General features: G+C 33.7%; 1 long non-coding RNA gene across 1 annotated transcript in view; it reads left to right on the forward strand.

Annotated features, from left to right (window-relative positions):
• Positions 1-19,377, forward strand: part of LOC123670735 — a 42,749-nt gene that overhangs the window by 4,183 nt on the left and 19,189 nt on the right. Inside the window, exon 2 of the long non-coding RNA XR_006745978.1 lies at positions 3,716-3,767. This is a non-coding gene — a long non-coding RNA (uncharacterized LOC123670735). The remainder of the gene's footprint in view (positions 1-3,715; positions 3,768-19,377) is intronic.

Consider the following 19,377-nt stretch of genomic DNA (forward strand, 5'->3'; position numbering starts at 1 on the left):
AAAAAATTTCAACCAATATGATACAAATAACTTAGCAACGAACCAATAATTTTGAATATCAATGCAGCGTGCAATTATCCCGGAATTTACACGTGTGCTTTGGCTGAATATTTTTGTGACGCCGGGAAGATTAGCAATTGAACACTTAGAACTGAGTGACATTTTTTTCAGGAAATATGCCTTCGTATACCTCTCGTGTTAACCATATTATCGAATATTCGAGTATTTGTCAAGCACTCGGGATATAACAATTGAATATCAATGCGGTGTGAAAATATCTCGGTAATTTTTGGCACGAAATCGTGGAGGAAAAACTACTCTTATCAATTAATCTTCATATTGATTTAATTGAGTTATGATTACTTCAAACAAAAGAATTGCACATGTGCTTTGGCTAAATATTTTTGTGACGTTCAAAAGCATCGGAAATATTCGGGATGATTTTCAAAAAGATTTTATCTATTTGGAATACAATTAGCATTTGAACAATTAAAACTGAGTGAAATTTTTTTCGAGAAATATGCTTCATGTACCCCCCGTGCTTGCCATGTTATCGAATATTCGATTATTTGTCAAGCACTCGGAATATATCTACTGAATATCAATGCGATGTGAAAATATCCGAGTTTTTGCACGTGTGCTTCAGGTGAATATTTTGTGACGTTTTAAACCATCTAAAACATTAGAGATGATTGTCAAAAAGATTTTATTTATTCAAATTACAGTTAGTATTTCGTATACCCCCGTGCTTGCCAAAATATCGAATATTCGAGTATATGGCAAGCACTCGGTTATAACGACTGAATATTTATTTTGGACATGAAATGATGTTACGAATGGTAAATTAGATATGTCAACTTGACAACTCTCACAAAACTAAGAAAATTCTAAAGTTTGTGTTATCAACCCTTTGTTATGTTGTTGTTATTCCGACTCTGATTGCTTATTTTATTTATTTCATTCGCAATGACAATTGGTTTTGGTTGTTCTCTATTTGATCTTCCTTTCTTCCCTTTTTTCATGGTTGAAGTACTGCAAAATGAGGTAAATAACTTTCAGAAAATGATAAATTCACCCCATCTTGTCATTCACGTCAATTCCACTCAGAAACTTTTAATCTAATAATCTCATACGTCTTCTTTCCTCCTGATCAATAACCAACCAAACAACCCAGCCAATATTCATCCCAATTTGGTAAAAGCCTCTCTTCGTCCACCCTCGCCCAAAATCCTGGTCATTTATTGGAAAAACTTTCCACCATATGGACACATCAAGGCAGATGTATGCCGACATATCGACATTCGATATTATTTGACGTACGAAGGGAAAGATGAAGAAGGAGCGTATATATACGCTTTGGGAACTTTCATTTCTCGTCCGGACGGACGGCCATCGGTTTTTATATCTTATTAACTGACCCAGGCATTAGTGGAATATGGCGCCTTGGCGAAAACCAGTTTCTCTCTCAGGCTGTTTAGATTGCGGAATGGACCGTTTGGGAAGAGGATCATCGAGTTCGGTATACGCGAGTTGGGCAAGATTCTGATGCTGATTTGTGGTGGGTGGTTTTGCGGTTTTGACTGTTCGGGTATTTCTCAATGGTATTTTTCTGTGGAAGTCATTGGCGGCTCGTGGATAGGGTGAGGAGATATTTTTCCGTATACAGTAGGATAGGTGACAGTTGTAGATAATCTAAGAACTGAGAATTTTATATGTAATATGAAATCATAGAGTAATAAACATAGATAGAGTACACGCAATTTTTACATATCCCCAACATGTTCAGAATACGTTGTCAGATTGTTATATATTTTCAAATCCACATTATGAATGTATATTATATTGTATGAAATATATTTATTTGAGTGATTCCCAATTGAATATGCAAATTTGAATATTTGGAATCCGATATTTCTCCTAATTGTCGAATTAATAATAAGCAGATATTTATTATTTTCTGTATCTACCTGCTGAAATCCAAGGTTCAGCAAATTTTGATTTCCTAGTGTCATCGGTTGTTTCACGTCGTTTGGCTCGCTTGAAATTTGTTTTCTGAATTTCTGATATATTTAGGTATTTATTTCAATATATTTTGAGTTGATGTGAAACGTTGATCAACTATGGCACATAAGAATTGCGTTCCTTGTGGAGAAACTCGCAAATTTAGTGGAATATCGTTTCACTGATATGTTTTCAATTCCGCGCGTTTCATGTCAAATTCGATTTGTTGGGGACAAAATGTGCTAACTGAAAAATAAATTTGCTCCCTCTATCTATGTTTATTACTTTGAGTATGATTTTCTTTCAATTTAATCATTCAGATTGATGAGATTTTCAATAAAATAAAAATATGAAAAAAGAGCAATCATGTTATCTGAAATACCTATCAATCAGAGCGTTATTTCAAGAGTATTGCTGATGGTATTATTGATTATGCTGAGGCACATTGGAAAAAGAATTATTATTGTATAATATACATATATAACTTACGGACAAGTACGCGAAGTAGATTGACTGCCTTGGGTGAATTCATGATGAACTATCAACCGCGGCAGTCAATCTAATACTTTGCTGCCTACTAAAACAAATAACTATTGCCTACTTTTACCTTGTTTTTCTAATGAGTTGTCATTTATGAAATTTATTTGAAATTCTGATCAATCGAAATTTATCTGATATATCGTCGGCTAAGAGTGTAAATCTGCTGGACATAGCAGATGTATTTTTTTATTGGGAAACTTTATTGAGTATATTGAGATGTACCTATAAAATACAATGGGAAGAATGGGTTTAAAATACATATCGTCGGCTAAGAGTGTAAATCTGCTATATCCATAATGAACAATTTTACAGGAGACCAAAAAAACCGTACAGTAAGTGTAATTAGAGAGTTTATTCATGAAAATACATTCAATAAACTCTATTGAATGTATTTTCATGAATAAAGTCTCTTATTATTATAATTTCACTTACTGTACGGTTTTTTTAGTCTCCTGTAAAATTGTTCATTATGGATATAGCAGATTTACACTCTTAGCCGACGATATGTATTTTAAACCCATTCTTCCCATTGTATTTTATAGGTACATCTCAATATACTCAATAAAGTTTTCCAATAAAAAAATAGAGTTACCTAATTTATATACACCGGTTCTCATTACAATGGTGACAATAATAACTCTGTAAGTAAAAGTGGAACATGTTTCAAGTGAAACTAGTGATATTTTGAACGAGTAGGTACTATGATCGAACTCACTTTCTCATGTACAATAATTTACACGTTGGAGGGGTTATTTTTTATTGATCCACCTGTACGTTTAAGGAAAGAAATATTGGGAGATATTTAACGTTTCTCCAGTGGGCTATTTGTGGACCAAGTGTCGAAATGAATTTATAGCTGGTTAATCTCAGATACCGTTCAATTTTTATTTCTTAGTAGTCATTCTTCGAGTAGACATCCTTGACTTGAAAAACTGGAATGGTGCAATATTATTGAAGCAGGAAACATTCGAATCAGATGGAATCAAATAAATATCATAATACCCATATAAATTGTAAAATTTTTCAGGCTGCTAGTTTTACTTTTAATAATCAAAATATGTAGTTGAAAATTCCGAATTGAAATTCAGATGTTTCTTATATATTAACATTTATTTTGCTTTTCAAAACACCTTCAGGATCGAATATTCCAAAATGATAATTTGTTTCTTTTCAGATATATCAACAAAAATTCCATTATGTGCTTTCTGTTCTTCAGGATTAAAATGGTGAGTTTTTACTCAAATATAATTGTTTTTCTCTGATTGACAGCAAATATTGATTTTGATCTGATATTAATCAGCAAAATATTACTTTTCCTGCCTAGGCAGCAAAGTGATTATTCTCATTGCGAATAAAACTTTCGACATTTTCTGAAAATCAATATTTTTTGTCACCTTATACTTATTTCTGGAGGAGTAAGTAGGTACTTCTAAGTCGTTATCACTGTCCAAAATATAAATATATCCGATATTTTTCCAAAAAACTGTCAGATATTTCATTGGTTGTGTGACTATAATTATAATGGACTCATACATTTCCATAGCAACCAACTATTCCAACAATTGCGATTTCAATTTTCAAATTTCGTTTTAATTTATCACTACAGGAAAAATGAGAATATTGTGGGAATTGTAATAATTTGTAAATATAATATCCTACGTGAATCATTTTAAACAATCGAAGAAAAATTATATGTTTAACTCGGAAGCAAAGTAAATTGACCGCCTTGGCTGAATTCTCTATCAGCCTCGGCAGTCAATCTACTACTTTGCTGCCTACTAAAACAAATAGAATAACTATTTTCGGACTCGGTCCTTTGCTCTGTTTTTATCTTGAACTATTTTATTTTCTCAAAAATTCAAATAAATACTGAATAAAATTCAACAATAAGTTGTTGAACAATAAAATAAGAGTTCACTCGTAGAAGATCATTCGAGTAAAACATAGTAATGAATGTTTTTGAAACGCTCGCTTCAAAAAATTACATAACACATTCGACTATATGGGATGTCCCAAGGAAAATTCAACCCACAGAACTCAGAAACGAAGAATTTCCGAAGATTCACGAATTTCCTTCTTGAGATTGTTCCGAAAAAATCACCTCCATGAAGGTGGCATTAACCCCATCATTCAACCCCCTATTCAAAAATGTTGAGGGTTAATTTCACCTCCATGGGGGTTTTTTTCGGAACAAACTCATGATGGAAATTCATCCACGTCAATACAGAAATTAATCTGTTTTTTGAATCTTCTACAAATTTTTGTTTCTGAGTTCTGGGAGGGAGGTGTGGTTCAAATTTTCATTGGGACACCCTGAATTTTTTTCCAACATATCTTTAGGACATCGAAAAATCAGTTATTGAAGGGATGATATCATAAATATTTTGTCACGAAGGAAAAGAGAAATTTCCTGATTATCTCCTTCATTGCAAAGAAGGACAATGAGAATCTATCATTTTTCGAATAATTTTGGTTAAATGAAATTAAAAAGCACAAGCACATTTCGATAGCCCACCATAGTAATCATATAGATATTAGTTATTTTCATAATTTTTGCTGAATGTTTATAGAAAAAATGAAATTCTTGATTATTCCAATGATTTAATATTGATATTTACATTGAAAATAATAATCAAACTTATACGATAAAACCGTAGATATAAGAAAAATGTATCGAAATTATGTCATTCGTTCAGAAGACATAGGTATAAACCTAATAAACGATGTCTTCTCAATTTTGTCTGGTGAAATATCCAAGATCTACTCAAAACACACGTCTGGACAGCGTAACAACCCCCTTAACATCAATTTCGTACCCTTTACAAGCGAAAATTATTCATCATCGCCTCTCGAACTGTCAACTGTCAAACCTCCAACGGTCGTAAAACATTCAAATCAACCCGCGACCTCTGCTAAACGTCGTAGGTCAAGCGAAAACACCGAGAGATAACAGAAATCTTCAGACATCTTCAACGGCGCGATAATATATCCGTCCTCGGGAACAGTGGCGTACGTCTATCGGTGTACGAACGATAGAGGGGAGGGCGCGAACTGTCCCAGACGTCTATATGACGTTTGTAGGGAGAAATGAGGGCAGATCAATGCCTTGCGAAAGAACCGAACAGCCAGTACAGGCAACCCTCGACAACCCCCACCCCTAGGATCACTGAGTGTACGGAGCCCCGTCAACCGCCGCTGACATATCTCGGACGCGGGGTGGGACGGCCATCTTGGTGCGAGGGTATAATAGGGGTTGATGTTGGGACCGTCAGGTAGTTTTTTTTTTTGGGTATGGTTGGAATTGGAAATGAGGGTAGTTTTCGGATTGAATTGAAATCATCCCTTGTGAAGTTTGTGCGTGGGGATGATTCTTTATTTTGTTACATTGTATGAATATTTTGAATTTTGAGCCTGAAATGGTCAAAAACGATAAGGTTCGGCGAATACATCCTCAAATTTGATTCTATTCGTCCGTTCTACATTTTGTATGCCTATTAATTTCGAAACTGTAGTCTGGATCGAGTCGAAAACTTTAATTCAGATGTAGAAATACAATTGAAAGCCTCGTGCCATCGGAAATTTGATGATGGTTACGAAATAAGAGTATAATAGAAAACTGAAGAAGAATATTGGAGAAAAATTATCTAATATTTCTGTGAACACAGTAACCAAGAAAGTGTGAAAGTTTTTAGGGGTAAATCGAATATTAAAGGGGGTCCTTTAGCTTCTTTATTGAAGCTACAAATTTTCTCAAAAATGAGAACAAAATTATTAATGGTATTTTGTGATCATGTTTTAACAAATACAAAACAAAAACGGGACAGCCACCTTCTGGATTTTTTGATTCAAGATCTACCTACAGGAGATTCGTTTATGACCAATGTTGTATTTTATTTTTTATTAGGAAACTATTGCTTTAGTGAACTCAACACAAGAGTTAAAAATTTTCGTGATGAATTGATGATTGAGAAGTTTAGTTTCGTGAAATTGAAAAATCTTCAAAGGTAGCCTTTTCATTGGTAGATATTCGCACAAAATGCTATTCTCTCAACTATTCAGTAATTCTGAGAAAAAAATTTAAAATAATCTCATTATTGGAAGCTTCATATACTTCTCAAGTAAAAGTCTAAAAGCAACTTGTTTACACTTATTTGGCAACCTGATGTATAGATAATAAAAATATCAAGCATTTCATCAAAGTTTGTTCTGATAGCCTTTCCAAAACCGAAGATAGATAGATAGATAGATTGGATTAGATTTAGATTAGGTATATTTGAGGGGGTTCCAGAGCTATTCTCGTCATTACGTCATCTACAGTTCGCCTTCTAGTTCCAGAGTTCTGATGAACTTCAGTATCTGGGATGGCTTCAAGGAGGCTACTTTCTCATTTCCGTGATGGGGATTCTGCGTTTATTTATAGAAAAACCACTTCGTGCAACATTTTTTGTTGATATCGTCATCTGAATTATAAAGAACTGAACCATAATATCGAAAAAATATCAAGGAACAAACACTGACGCGATGTCAGGAGCTTTTGAGCCCTAGTCACTCATGCGCCAATTGCACTTTTGGAGACCACATAACTGTATATAGACATATATACGTGATCAATGAATGACATCTTATATATATTTCGTTTGTGTGTTTCTCATTTTTCTTCATCTGTCATTTTCTGAATTTAATGTCTTTTGTAGATATATTACGTGTTGTATTCATATAATAGCACTTTTTCTAGCTCGACTCAAATTATAGAATGTTAATCTCGCCTCTAAAAAATTTCACATTAAGTTCTAATGAAACATTATTATTATTATCTATATCTCTTTCAATTTGAAAAGTTTTGGTTATTATATCTCTTTCTTGTACGATACATTTTTTGCCATTTTTTTAGAACCGTATACCTAGATGAATTTCATTTCAAATACTCCTATTGATTTTTTTTTCAGCTCGAAATGTCGATCTATCAACAATTAAAGCTGAAAATCAATGGCATTTCTGAATATTAATTTCAGAATACATCAAATCAAAAACAATCGCTGACGAAATTATTTCTTCTTATCGGAAATGGATATCCTCAATAGTTTCGAAATTATAAATAATTATTGTAGATTCAATTCGGATTTCGGCAAAGCTGGCTTCAAAATTAACAGCAAATAGTTGCAATTTTTCTCATTTCAATGAACACAAAATAAATTCGAATAATCAATAGGGATTCACGGCTTGACTTGATATTCAAGCTACTTGACTTGAAATCAACTCAAGTTCGAGTGAAGTAGTAGTTTTTCAATATTAAGTCAAGTACTAATAAATAAATACTTGACATTGAAAAACTACTTTTTCACTTGAACTTGAGTTATTTCCGAGTAAAACTCAAGTCAAATAGCTTGAATATCAAGTGAAGTAGCTTGAAGATCAAGTCAAGCCGTGAATCCCTAATAATCAACGAAATGATCTTTCAAATAAGTAACCATACGCCTTCACCATATGAAACCAATAACATCACATTAAGAACTCCTCTGAAGGAAAAAGAAAGAGTAAGAAAGGAACAATTCATTTCAATTAGACCGAAGATGGTTGTTTATCTGACGGCGCGGTCCAATTTAATCCGAAGGGATCTAGATGAGAGAAGATTGAATTGTTTTGGAGTTTGGCGATACGGTCTTCCATCCCAGGAATCAATCAGACGGAGCCTGGCAGGGATCAGGCGACCAATAATGAAACGTCAATAAAACAATTGGGCTTCAATTAAGCTGAAAGCATGCCGATGTCTGGGTAGAAATATATTGGCGGGAGGCTGCGTTGGGGTAAGGAATACAGATGCAGTTTTTCTGTTGCTCTCTTAGTCTTGGGGGAGATTTTGAAATGGCGATAGTTGCATCTATACTTGAGTATATACAGAGAGCGGAAAAATCATTTCGATAGATTTAGTTTGAAAATAGAGCTTGTAAGGTTATACAGAGGGTTTTTTTTTCTGAAATTTTTGAGATTGCCTATATTTTTTCGGAGTGGGTATATTCCGGCAACAATATGCTAATCCTCTATTTCGTATTTGTCTTTGAACAAGGAACTTTCCCGAACTGTTTCAATAGATTTCTCTCCGACACCTACCCCTCCAAAAATTTTATCTTTTTTAACACTTTATTTCTGGGACAGAGTTCATATTTTGAGCTTTGTGCGGAAATTTCAACCGATTCATAGCCATTGCGAATTCGAAAAGAATATTGAAAAAAAAACAAGCTAAAGCAAATAATTTGTCAATGGATGTGCCAATTGCAGCCTTGGACACCACATAACTGTATACCTAACGGGTGTTTTTTTTTTCGAGGTATATAACTTTGAATTGGCATAACTGTTCAAGATGGCGACCGATTTAACAGCTGTCAAGTGATTTATTCTCAGTTTGGTTTGGCAATTCATCATGAATAGACTCACGCCTGAACAACGCTTGCAAATAGTACAATTTCATTTCGAAAATAATGGTTCTGCGCGGAAAACGTATCGCGATTAGCAATGAAGCGCACTTCTGATTGAATGGCTACGTCAACAAACAAAACTGCCGCATTTGGAGTGAAGCTAATCCTCAAGTGTATGTCGAAACACCGTTACATCCAGAAAAACTGACTCTTTGGTGCGCTTTATGGGCTGGTGGAATCATTGGTCCGTACTTCTTCAAAAACGATGATGGCCAGAACGTTACAGTCAATGGTGATCGGTATAGAGCCATGATTACTTACTTTTTCATTCCTGAATTGAACAACCATGATGTCCAGGATTTGTGATTCCAACAAGACGGCGCAACATGTCACACAGCTCGTGCCACAATCGATTTATTGAAAGACTCGTTTGGTGACCGCCTAATTTCACGTTTTGGACCTGTGAATTGGCCTCCAAGATCTTGTGATTTAACACCGCTAGACTACTTTCTGTGGGACTATGTAGAGTCATTACTCTATGCGGATAAGCCACAAACCCTTGACCATTTGGAAGACAACATTCGCCGTGTTATTGCCGATATATGGCCATATATATGTTAGAAAAAGTCATCGAAAATTGGACGTCCAGATTGGACTACATCCGAGCCAGACGTGGCGGTCATATGCCAGAAATCATATTAAAATGTAATGCCACAAGATTATCTTGCGTATAAATAAAATTCATGTCAATCGAATAATCCATCGTTGTTTTATTGCAATTTAAAGTTCTATAGCTCTAAAAAAAAACCTTTATAAATATATTCGTGGTCTTCAAGGGCGCAATTCAATGAAAAAGTTCATTGTAGTGACGATTCGGTTATTAGATTTCAACCGATGAACAGAAACACAAAACTCAACGAAAAATCGTTAATCATATTCATGATTTTTTTTCATTGTATCAAGGAACAACTTTCATTAAATCAATGAAATGTTCATTATGACAATATTTGGTTCATTATTCGATCGGTTTAACTTTGTATCAATAATATAATATATTAGGTATTACTCATTGAAATCGCTAGAAGCAGTTAATGTACTTATACATCCTTCTGAAAATTTTTTTTCTATCCAATGAAACAATCGAAACAACGAACAATCAACATCAATTTCAGAACAGGGTAAGAATCAATAAAATGAACAAAAAGTGTACTTAATTCGTTGAAATACAGTTCATTGTATTGAAGAATTCAGTCATCAGTTTCGAATGAGGAACAGAAACATTAATGCAATGAAATGTCTTTCATATATATTGATGAATTTTTTTCTAGCAAGGAACAACTGCCATTAAACCAATGAAATATTCATTATTATAATGATTTATTTTGTATTATGGATCTATAATTTATTATTGTTCATTCAAATTATCCGAAGCAGTTAATAAACGACTTTTTGCATTTGATGAAAACAGTTTTTCCATCCAATGAATATTTCATCAAAAAAACGAACACTCAACATCAACTAAGGATCGTAATATTGATGAACTGAGATTCATAATATCAATGCATTAGGGCATACGTTAAGGAATAAAATTTCATTATATTGTATCAATGAAATTAAGTTGATGATTACCATTCCTCGATAAAATGAAGAAGTTTTTTTCATTGTAGGAATCGAATAGATATAGGCTGGATTCAAATTATGTAACCAGTAGAATTGGTCAGATTTCTTGAGGTAGTTTCTAAGAAAAATCACACTTTTCCACACGTGTCTATATTTATCTCAGAATTAGCCATTCTTCAATACAATGAACACATAGGTATTTGTTCAGTGTTCGAAATTTTTATTTGCCTTGTAGATTTTTATAAATGTTGCAATTGTTGAGCTTCATAAGAATCTGTAGACCTATTGGCTGAGAAATTAGAATCCATAGAACATCATATAGGTAATAAAATATGGATTTAATCTACTGTTTTTGTATTGCTCGATACTCACATGGATTTCTGTCTTATCCTAACCCATTTAAAATCAATTCACGAATCTTAAACCATCCTAATTCAATCCACAGCCATCTCAAAAGAAAATCAAATCTACATAACCGAACTACAGTGATGTAACACCTCTATTTTAAGACTCCTACCAACAAACTACATCGGCGACTTTCAACACCAACCTTAATCAAAACTACACATCCAGATTGGTCGTTAATTGAAAATTCCGTATCACTTCTTCTAAACATTCAGGCAAATTTCAAAATGATCGCATTAGACAACCATCACTTTACACCAAACGCGTCTCAAACGAACTGGTTAGTCTCAAAACTGCTTGTCTATAATTTCGTAGAAAGTTTCTCTCGTGTTCTTCATTCAGGATCGCTAGAAAGTAGGCCATTTTTTCTGCGATACCTTTGTCTAGGCCCGTCCGTTTTGAATATACGGACGGTATAGACTGTATAGAGAGAAGGGGTGCGGGGGATATCCGAAAAGGTTGTGGTCAATTTTTTTTTGCTTCGGTCGGGATGAAGAAAGGTGTTTAAGTTTATTGGAGAAATGGAAGGGTTTAGAGATTGTGTATGCTGTGTATAGGATTGTGGATTATTGAAGGAGAACGATAGTTGTATGTGAGTTGGTTTTATTTCGTTGTTATGTACAGGGTGTTGTGAAATGATCAGTAAAAATTAGGAGTAGTAATGTTGATTGTCTTATTTCTAGATGATCTATTTTATTTGAAACGGTTGATACCTATTCATTACTGAATTTCACAATGTTCGGAAGAGAGTTCGTGTTAACTATACTGGGCGTTTCCAAATTGATGCGAAAGATTTTAGTGATTGATTTTTATTAGAAAACTAGGAATATTTTACCGTCCATTTCTTCAAGTTATAGCTTTTGACAGTTTTCTTATTTGATAACTTTGCAAGTTACAATACCTACAACAGCTTTTGTAACTACGAAATCACATACCTAATATAGGTAAAAAAATATTTAATGAATTGAAAAAATTGAAAAATAAATTTGTTCATTGTATTGAGGAAAGTTTCTCTCGTTCTTCATTCAGGATCGCTAGAAAGTAGGCCATTTTTTTCTGCGATACCTTTGTCTAGGTCCGTCCGTTTTGAATATACAGACGGTATATAGAGAAGGGGTGCGGGGGATATCCGAAAAGGTTGTGGTCAATTTTTTTTTTGCTTCGGTCGGGGTGAAGAAAGGTGTTTAAGTTTATTGGAGAAATTGAAGGGTTCAGAGATTGTGTATGCTGTGTATAGGATTGTGGATTATTGAAGGAGAACGATAGTTGGTTTTATTCGTTGTTATGTACAGGGTGTTGTGAAATGATCAGTAAAAATTAGTTTGGATGATCTCTTTTTTTAAATAGTTGAAATCTATTTCTAAATTATACAGGGTGATTCACCGGGATGGCCTTTTAGACGTTTATGAAAAACTTATCATAATTTTGAGCTGAAAATTTGGATATTGGGGTTTGAGACAATGATCTTCCTCCCTAAAATATTTTCAAATCTCTACAACTGGAAATTTCGGCAATATGCCATACCTTGGGTAGAAAATCAACGGTTCATGAGTTATTGGGATTCTAATAAAAAAAGGGTGGCGACGTGGACTCACATTTTTTGGAATATTTTAGCAGAAAAAGCTTATTTTGAAAAAAATTTTTTTTTCGTTTCTGCAACTACGTAATAATAGTCTGTGTCTTCCGAAAAACACAAAAAGAAACTAAAATTCGATGTTTCCATAACTAAATTTTACATATCAAGAATTGTAATGAATTATTTGTAATTGAAAATTGTATTGGTTTATGGATTTCTCAACAAACCCAATAAAAAATTAATTAAAATCCATCAATGTGAAATTTATTCATCCAAAAATCGAATTTTAGTTTCTCTCTGTGTTTTACGGAAGTCACAGATTGTTATTCAGACAGTTATAATTAGCGGTTTTTCCTCATTTAAAGTTCTTCCTCCATAACTCTTGAAGTACTTATTTTAGGTAGAGGGTTTGCTGAAGTAACCCCCACTATTTTGTACGTAGAATCGACTGAAAAAATAAAAAATATAGGCTATAATCTGAAAATCTTTTGATTTTGATGAATTTTAGTTATCCAAGTTCATGATCTTCTTATAAACACCCTGTACATTTTTGGTCCAAGCCGCAAACAGTCTTATAATAATACGTATTTGTAGAATCGAAAAATAGAGAGAATTTTTGGAATTTTTTCTGCTGAAATATTGTGAGTCCTCTTCGCCACTATTTTTTTTATAATTCCAATAACTCATAAACCGTTGGTATTTTACCCAAGGTATGGCATATTGCCGAAATTTCCATCAAAAAAGCTATCTAATGATGCAATAATATACTGAATGTGTCATTTGAAATAGTAGTCTGTTTCCGGTATAACTGGAAGTTGTAAAGATCTGAAAATATTCGAGGGAGAAAGATCATTGCCTCAAACCCCAATATGCAAATTTTCAGCTCAAAATTATGATTAGTTTTCCATAAACGTCTAATAGGTAATCCCGGTGAATCACCCTGTATAATGTTCTGAAGAGAGTTCGTGTCAACTTAACCTAGTGTTTCCAAATTTATCCGAAAGATTTCAGTAATTGATTTTTCATAAAAATTAGGAATATTTTACCGTCCATTTTTTCATGTTATAGCTTTTAAAAGTTTTCTTATTCGATAACTTTGCAAGTTACAATACAAGAGCTTTTGTAGCTATGAAATCACATAATATAGTTAAAAAAATATATAATGAAATGAAAAAATTCGAACAATAAAAAATAAATTTTTTCATTGTATTAAAGAATGGCAATCATCAACTTGATTTCATTGATACAATAGGTATACTACTTTTCTTCAATAGACTGAAATTTATTTACTTGAAACGGAAGACCACCACACGACTGCTCTGTTCAAAACGAAATAATTACAAATCACCAATTTTTTGCGATTTTCACAAAATTTCCTGAAATAATAATCTACCTTGTAGTATTTCAATATATTTTCGGATGGAAAAAAAATATAATTTCGGTAACTTTTTGTTTTTCGCAATATAATTGATGATATGGAATTCCTACAAAGCAATGATGTATTTTTACATCATTACAGAAGAGGCAAAAATCTAATTTTGTGAAAATTCATGAAAAGACTCGTAGAGTACTTCCTTTCAGTGAAAGCTGGAATTATTGTAATATTCCTAACTTCTACTGATCATTCAATCAGTCTGCTAACACCGCACATTATTTTTGTTACATTATAATGTTTTATGAACATTTTATTGGTTGAATGGAAGTTGGCCCTTGATGCAATGAAAAAATGCATCAGTATGATGAATAAATTTGCATTTTGTTAAAAATAAGGAATGAATTCATACAATGAATTTTTCCATTGAATTTATGTACTCTTTTGGATCTTTGTAGTAGATAATGTCAAATGTATGATTCTGGATGATCTCGTTTTTTGGAACGGTTGATATTAATATACCTATTACTGAATTTTTAAATGTACTTAAAGAGAATTCGTATAACCTTTAATTTCACGTGAACTATACAGGAAGAAGCTAAAGATTACAGTAATTGATTTTTCATAGAAAATTCATCTTTAAAGAGTTCTTATTTGATTTTTTCACGAAAATGAACTAATAATATGAGAGCTTTCTTCCTTTGGAATAATATTGTTATACAATCAATCCATAAAATAATCTGTAGCAGAACTATCCAATGTGTCTACTTTTTCTGATTCAAAAATTAATATGAAGGAATAGATTAATGTGCAATCTTCTCAAAACTGTGTAAACTGTGTTTACATAAAATCGTAGTATGCATACCTCAATTCAAGGGAACGCATAATTTTTTGTGAAGTAGGCATTATTAATATTGATAAAAGCGAATAAATATTCATAAACAATATAAAAAAATACTTATTTATACTCCAAACAAAATATATGAGACATACCTGATATACCTTTCTGATATTTTCAGAAGATAAATCGAGTAGCCTTATTATTTTTTCATACATTCGAGTATTATAATATTTGAGGTTTAAGAATAACAACCGAGTTCTTTGTTAGTTAAAAGGAGAAGTTGTAACATTTTCCATAGCATTAGCATTTTTAATTTTTTCAAACTATCACGCTAATCAATTTTTCATTTCCTATTTTCTTTAAATTCCTAGCTGAGTGTTTATCCTCCTAGAACTTAATAAATAATATTCCATACGCAACTGGGGAATGAGAAATGTTCATTTTCCACGTAGCATTCAAAAAATTTTTTGGTGGTGTTCCTCTATGATTTCAAAGGGGTAAAAAAAGCCTCCCTTCAAACTTGTTTCGCAATAACTTCATCCATATTCATATTTTACAAATAAAAAGTATTCATTTTGGTCTGCTAAAATTCATGGTTTTTGAGATTAAAAATATCTATCTACCTATAGACAATACGCCTGAATTGTGAAGGCTGGAACTATTTTCTACCTTAAATTTATCAAATAGGCGGATGTCAAAACGCTATTTTCATTGAGAATTGGTACCTACAAATATAAAATGAATGTACAAAAGAAAAAAAAAACAATTATAAAATTATAAACATTTCCAAAAGCAACCTTCTGACTTTCCTCTTGAAGTTCATCATGAAGTTTAGTATCTAATAAGTCACATAAAAAATTCCAGTTTATGCCTGTTTCACCCATATATGCTATGTGCAACTTTAGGTGTCACTTTCAGTAGTTCTACATCACGTCTTACCTAAACAACCATTTTTTCTTTGCTTCCTCATCCAAAATTCAATGAAGCTTCACCAAAAAGCTGAAAAATATTTATTTAAACGCCTGATGTGTTGAGGGGTTGTGGTAAGTTTTAAATATTCCTCCTTCCGGCTCCGGCATCTCTTTGTAAGTCCTCCATTGAAGATGTAGGCATGTTTATTTATTCATTGCGCTCCTTTTTGAAGGAACCTTTCCCCTCAACGCCATCCCTGGTGTATTCAATGCACGTCATTATCGCCCTCTCCCTCTGAAAGCTATGCCAACCATCATTATTTCGCCTTTTTCTTATCTCTATTATGCTTAAATTGTACGGGAATTGCCAGTTTGTCCTGATTTTGTTGTTGTGAGTTGAAAATTATAGAAGGGGGAGGTTTTGGAGCTTTGATGGAATTCGTGGAAGGTGGAAATTTTCGGAAATGCTGAGTTCTATAGGAGTTGAGATGATTTTTGGGAAATTGTAGTTTCAGGATATGAGGATTTTTGGGTTTCATATATTAGAAATAAACTATTTCCAGTTCGAACGTGAACTTCATAAAAAGGCATTTTCCATTCAGAAATCAATAAACTTTTCTACGTGAAAATTTTCATTGACAATCGCGAAAATATCGTCTACGTAGACTAGCCTAGCTGCTTTGTAGGTAAATAAAAATTATTTAGGCACAATGGGTGGTATTGAGATGTTGAAAAGTAAAGAAAATCTGCTTGATTGTAGTCTAGATGAATCATCGAGTAGTTTTTCTGCTAGGAGGGCCAGGTTACGCAGGAACAGTAAAATACAAAAGCTATCACTTGTATGCCCTATAGTGGAAAAATGTTCTTGACCCCAAAAATGTTTAGCAGGATGGCATTACTTGCCTGCCCCTTTGTCGTGAGAGACAAATGAGTATGCTCAAGTCATAGGTAATCCCAACTAGTAAGATAATGTTGTGTACGGAAATTTTTGAAATCAAGAGTTATTGAGGGTTTGATTAGTGTAGAGGTGATCAGATAATGATTGCGATTATCCACTATCATTTATTGGATATAAAACAGGAAAATGTATGAAGCAAACTATTGCTTAGAATACCATAGGTAGTGTTGCAAGATTTATTGTCCATTTTCTGCATTTGTCTAATCCGAAGGAATATACTGGGCATTGTTTTCGAAGGTATTCAATCTCTCTCTTGGTTTATTGTGGAGCTGATTTTTCAAACCATGAAAAGACATATTAGCTGGTAAGCTAAGTCGGTCGCTGAAGGCTACATCGAAACAAACAATCTGCTTGATTTTGACCTGAATACCATTCCTTTTTTTTCTCAATTTTTTTTTCTAGTAAGGGGATCTCAGAATCCTTTTGAGCTAGAAAAAATTTTAACGTGATATAGAAATTTCTTATCAAACTATAAAGGTCATCAAAAGTTTCAGTTTCACACGGCAAATCAACCAGGTGGCTATCTATGATAATCTGTGAATTTCGGATAATCAATATACTTATCCGTAGGACAGCAAGGTCTCCGGATTTTACACCGTTAGATTTTTTTCTTTGGTCACATTTGAAGAACAAGTTATTTCTACTGAATAAAGAAATATTGAAAACATCTAACAGTGTTAAATCCGGAAGTCACGGATTTGGGACAGCCGATACTAGTGCTTGGTGGGGCGTTCTCGAGCCAATTCCGAAGGTGCACCCTCTTTCTGTGGATTGCTGTGTTTCATCCCGAGATCAATGATGGAATCATCAGTTTGGCATAGAGTTATCTTTGCCAAATACACCGTCTTTCTCTATCGTGCAGTATGGTGCTTTGGCCTTATTCAACCAGCGGTTGACGAGAGTGACGTTCAGCCCACGACGCCATCTCTCGGACAAGCACAGAGTCACTAGGAGAGAAAGCTTGTCAGAATTTAGTCCAAATGTCCCTTAGTGTTCAGAAGAAAACATGGTTTGCTGACATGCCTAACACATTTCTAGATATGTTGTGAGTGTAAACGTCCTTTGTGGATGTTGTTGGATAGATATATTCAGATGTTGAGACAATATTTTCCACTGTTAGCACCTAGAATTGTGATAGCAGTTGAGTTATCGTTTTCACTAAAAGTTTCAATGTAGCCTTCAGCGACCGACTTAGATTACCAGCTTATATGTCTTTTCACGGTTTGAAAAATCAGCTCCACAATAAACCAAGAGAGAGATTGAATACCTTCGAACACAATGCCCAGTATATTCCTTCGGATTAGACAAATGCAGAAAATGGACAATAAATCTTGCAACACTACCTATGGTATTCTAAGCAATAGTTTGCTTCATACATTTTCCTGTTTTATATCCAATAAATGATAGTGGATAATCGCAATCATTATCTGATCACCTCTACACTAATCAAACCCTCAATAACTCTTGATTTTAAAAATTTCCGTACACAACATTATCTTAGTAGTTGGGATTACCTATGACTTGAGCATACTCATTTGTCTCTCACGACAAAGGGGCAGGCAAGTAATGCCATCCTGCTGAACATTTTTGGGGTCAAGAACATTTTTCCACTATAGGGCATACAAGTGATAGCTTTTGTATTTTACTGTTCCTGCGTAACCTAGCCCTCCTAGCAGAAATACTACTCGATGATTCATCTAGACTACTTGATTACTTACCTACTTCAGTATAGGTATGCTATGCCCCGATGTGTTTTCCGATCAAGGTGGTCCAACATATAACTGATTTTTCTACATATTAAAATATTCAAACTCTTACCGGATTTTATACGAACGCCAGTTGTTTTTATTCCCCAAGAATTGAGTTGTAAATGAGAAAGTTGTTATTTGAAAATTGATGGGCATACAAATAGACTGGTTTGAACATAAATAACACGTAATACCTATATACAATGTTTCAGAGTTTGTTCACTCGAATTTGAGTAGCAAATAAAAGAGTTGGCATAATCTGTTATTGGGATAAAAGCATCAATATTTTATTCGGATGTCACTGTTTTCAGTGTGGTCAATTCATCATATAAATATAGCAGTTACAGAGATAGACCTATATAGACAATTAGATATTGCGTGGAATTGGAATTAGAAAACCGTGAAAGAAATTATCAGTTACCCTGTTTTAGTCTGGTGGATTGTATTAATTCTAAAGGTAGGTACCTAGATTGTGGATTGTAGATTTGGGGAGGATTTACATTGCAACCCCATCAGAGTTGGTCTTTTGTCATTAATCGTTTTATTCTACTCTCCAGTTCTAGAGTTATAATAAACTCTAGTCATATCTGGGATGATTTCAAAGCATGTTTTGCGTTGGTTAGCGATGGCGAGGCATTCCGTCACCAGGTGAGCCGGACTTTCTACTTCCTCCTTGCAGAATCTGCATTCTTTTTCTACTACATTCTTTCTTAAAAGGTCTTCCTGAGGCGACAATGACCTGCAAGGAGTCCAGTGAGGAGGTATAGCATGTTCTTGCTAAGATCCAGATATTTTTAAGATCTTGCAGTATCAAAGTTTCGAAGAAACTATTTGGAATGATCCAACTCAAGAAGATTCCGCCAGAGTTTTTCTCTTTTTTGTAGGTACCTACATTAACCTATACCACATAAATGTTCTAGGCTAATGAAAGGAGTTTGTGCTTCTTTTCTGGCAAGTATGTTGGCCTCTTTATAATTCTTATTACAAAGTGA

The sequence above is a fragment of the Harmonia axyridis genome, chromosome 1 (assembly GCF_914767665.1).
Source record: "Harmonia axyridis chromosome 1, icHarAxyr1.1, whole genome shotgun sequence".
NCBI lineage: Eukaryota > Metazoa > Arthropoda > Insecta > Coleoptera > Coccinellidae > Harmonia > Harmonia axyridis.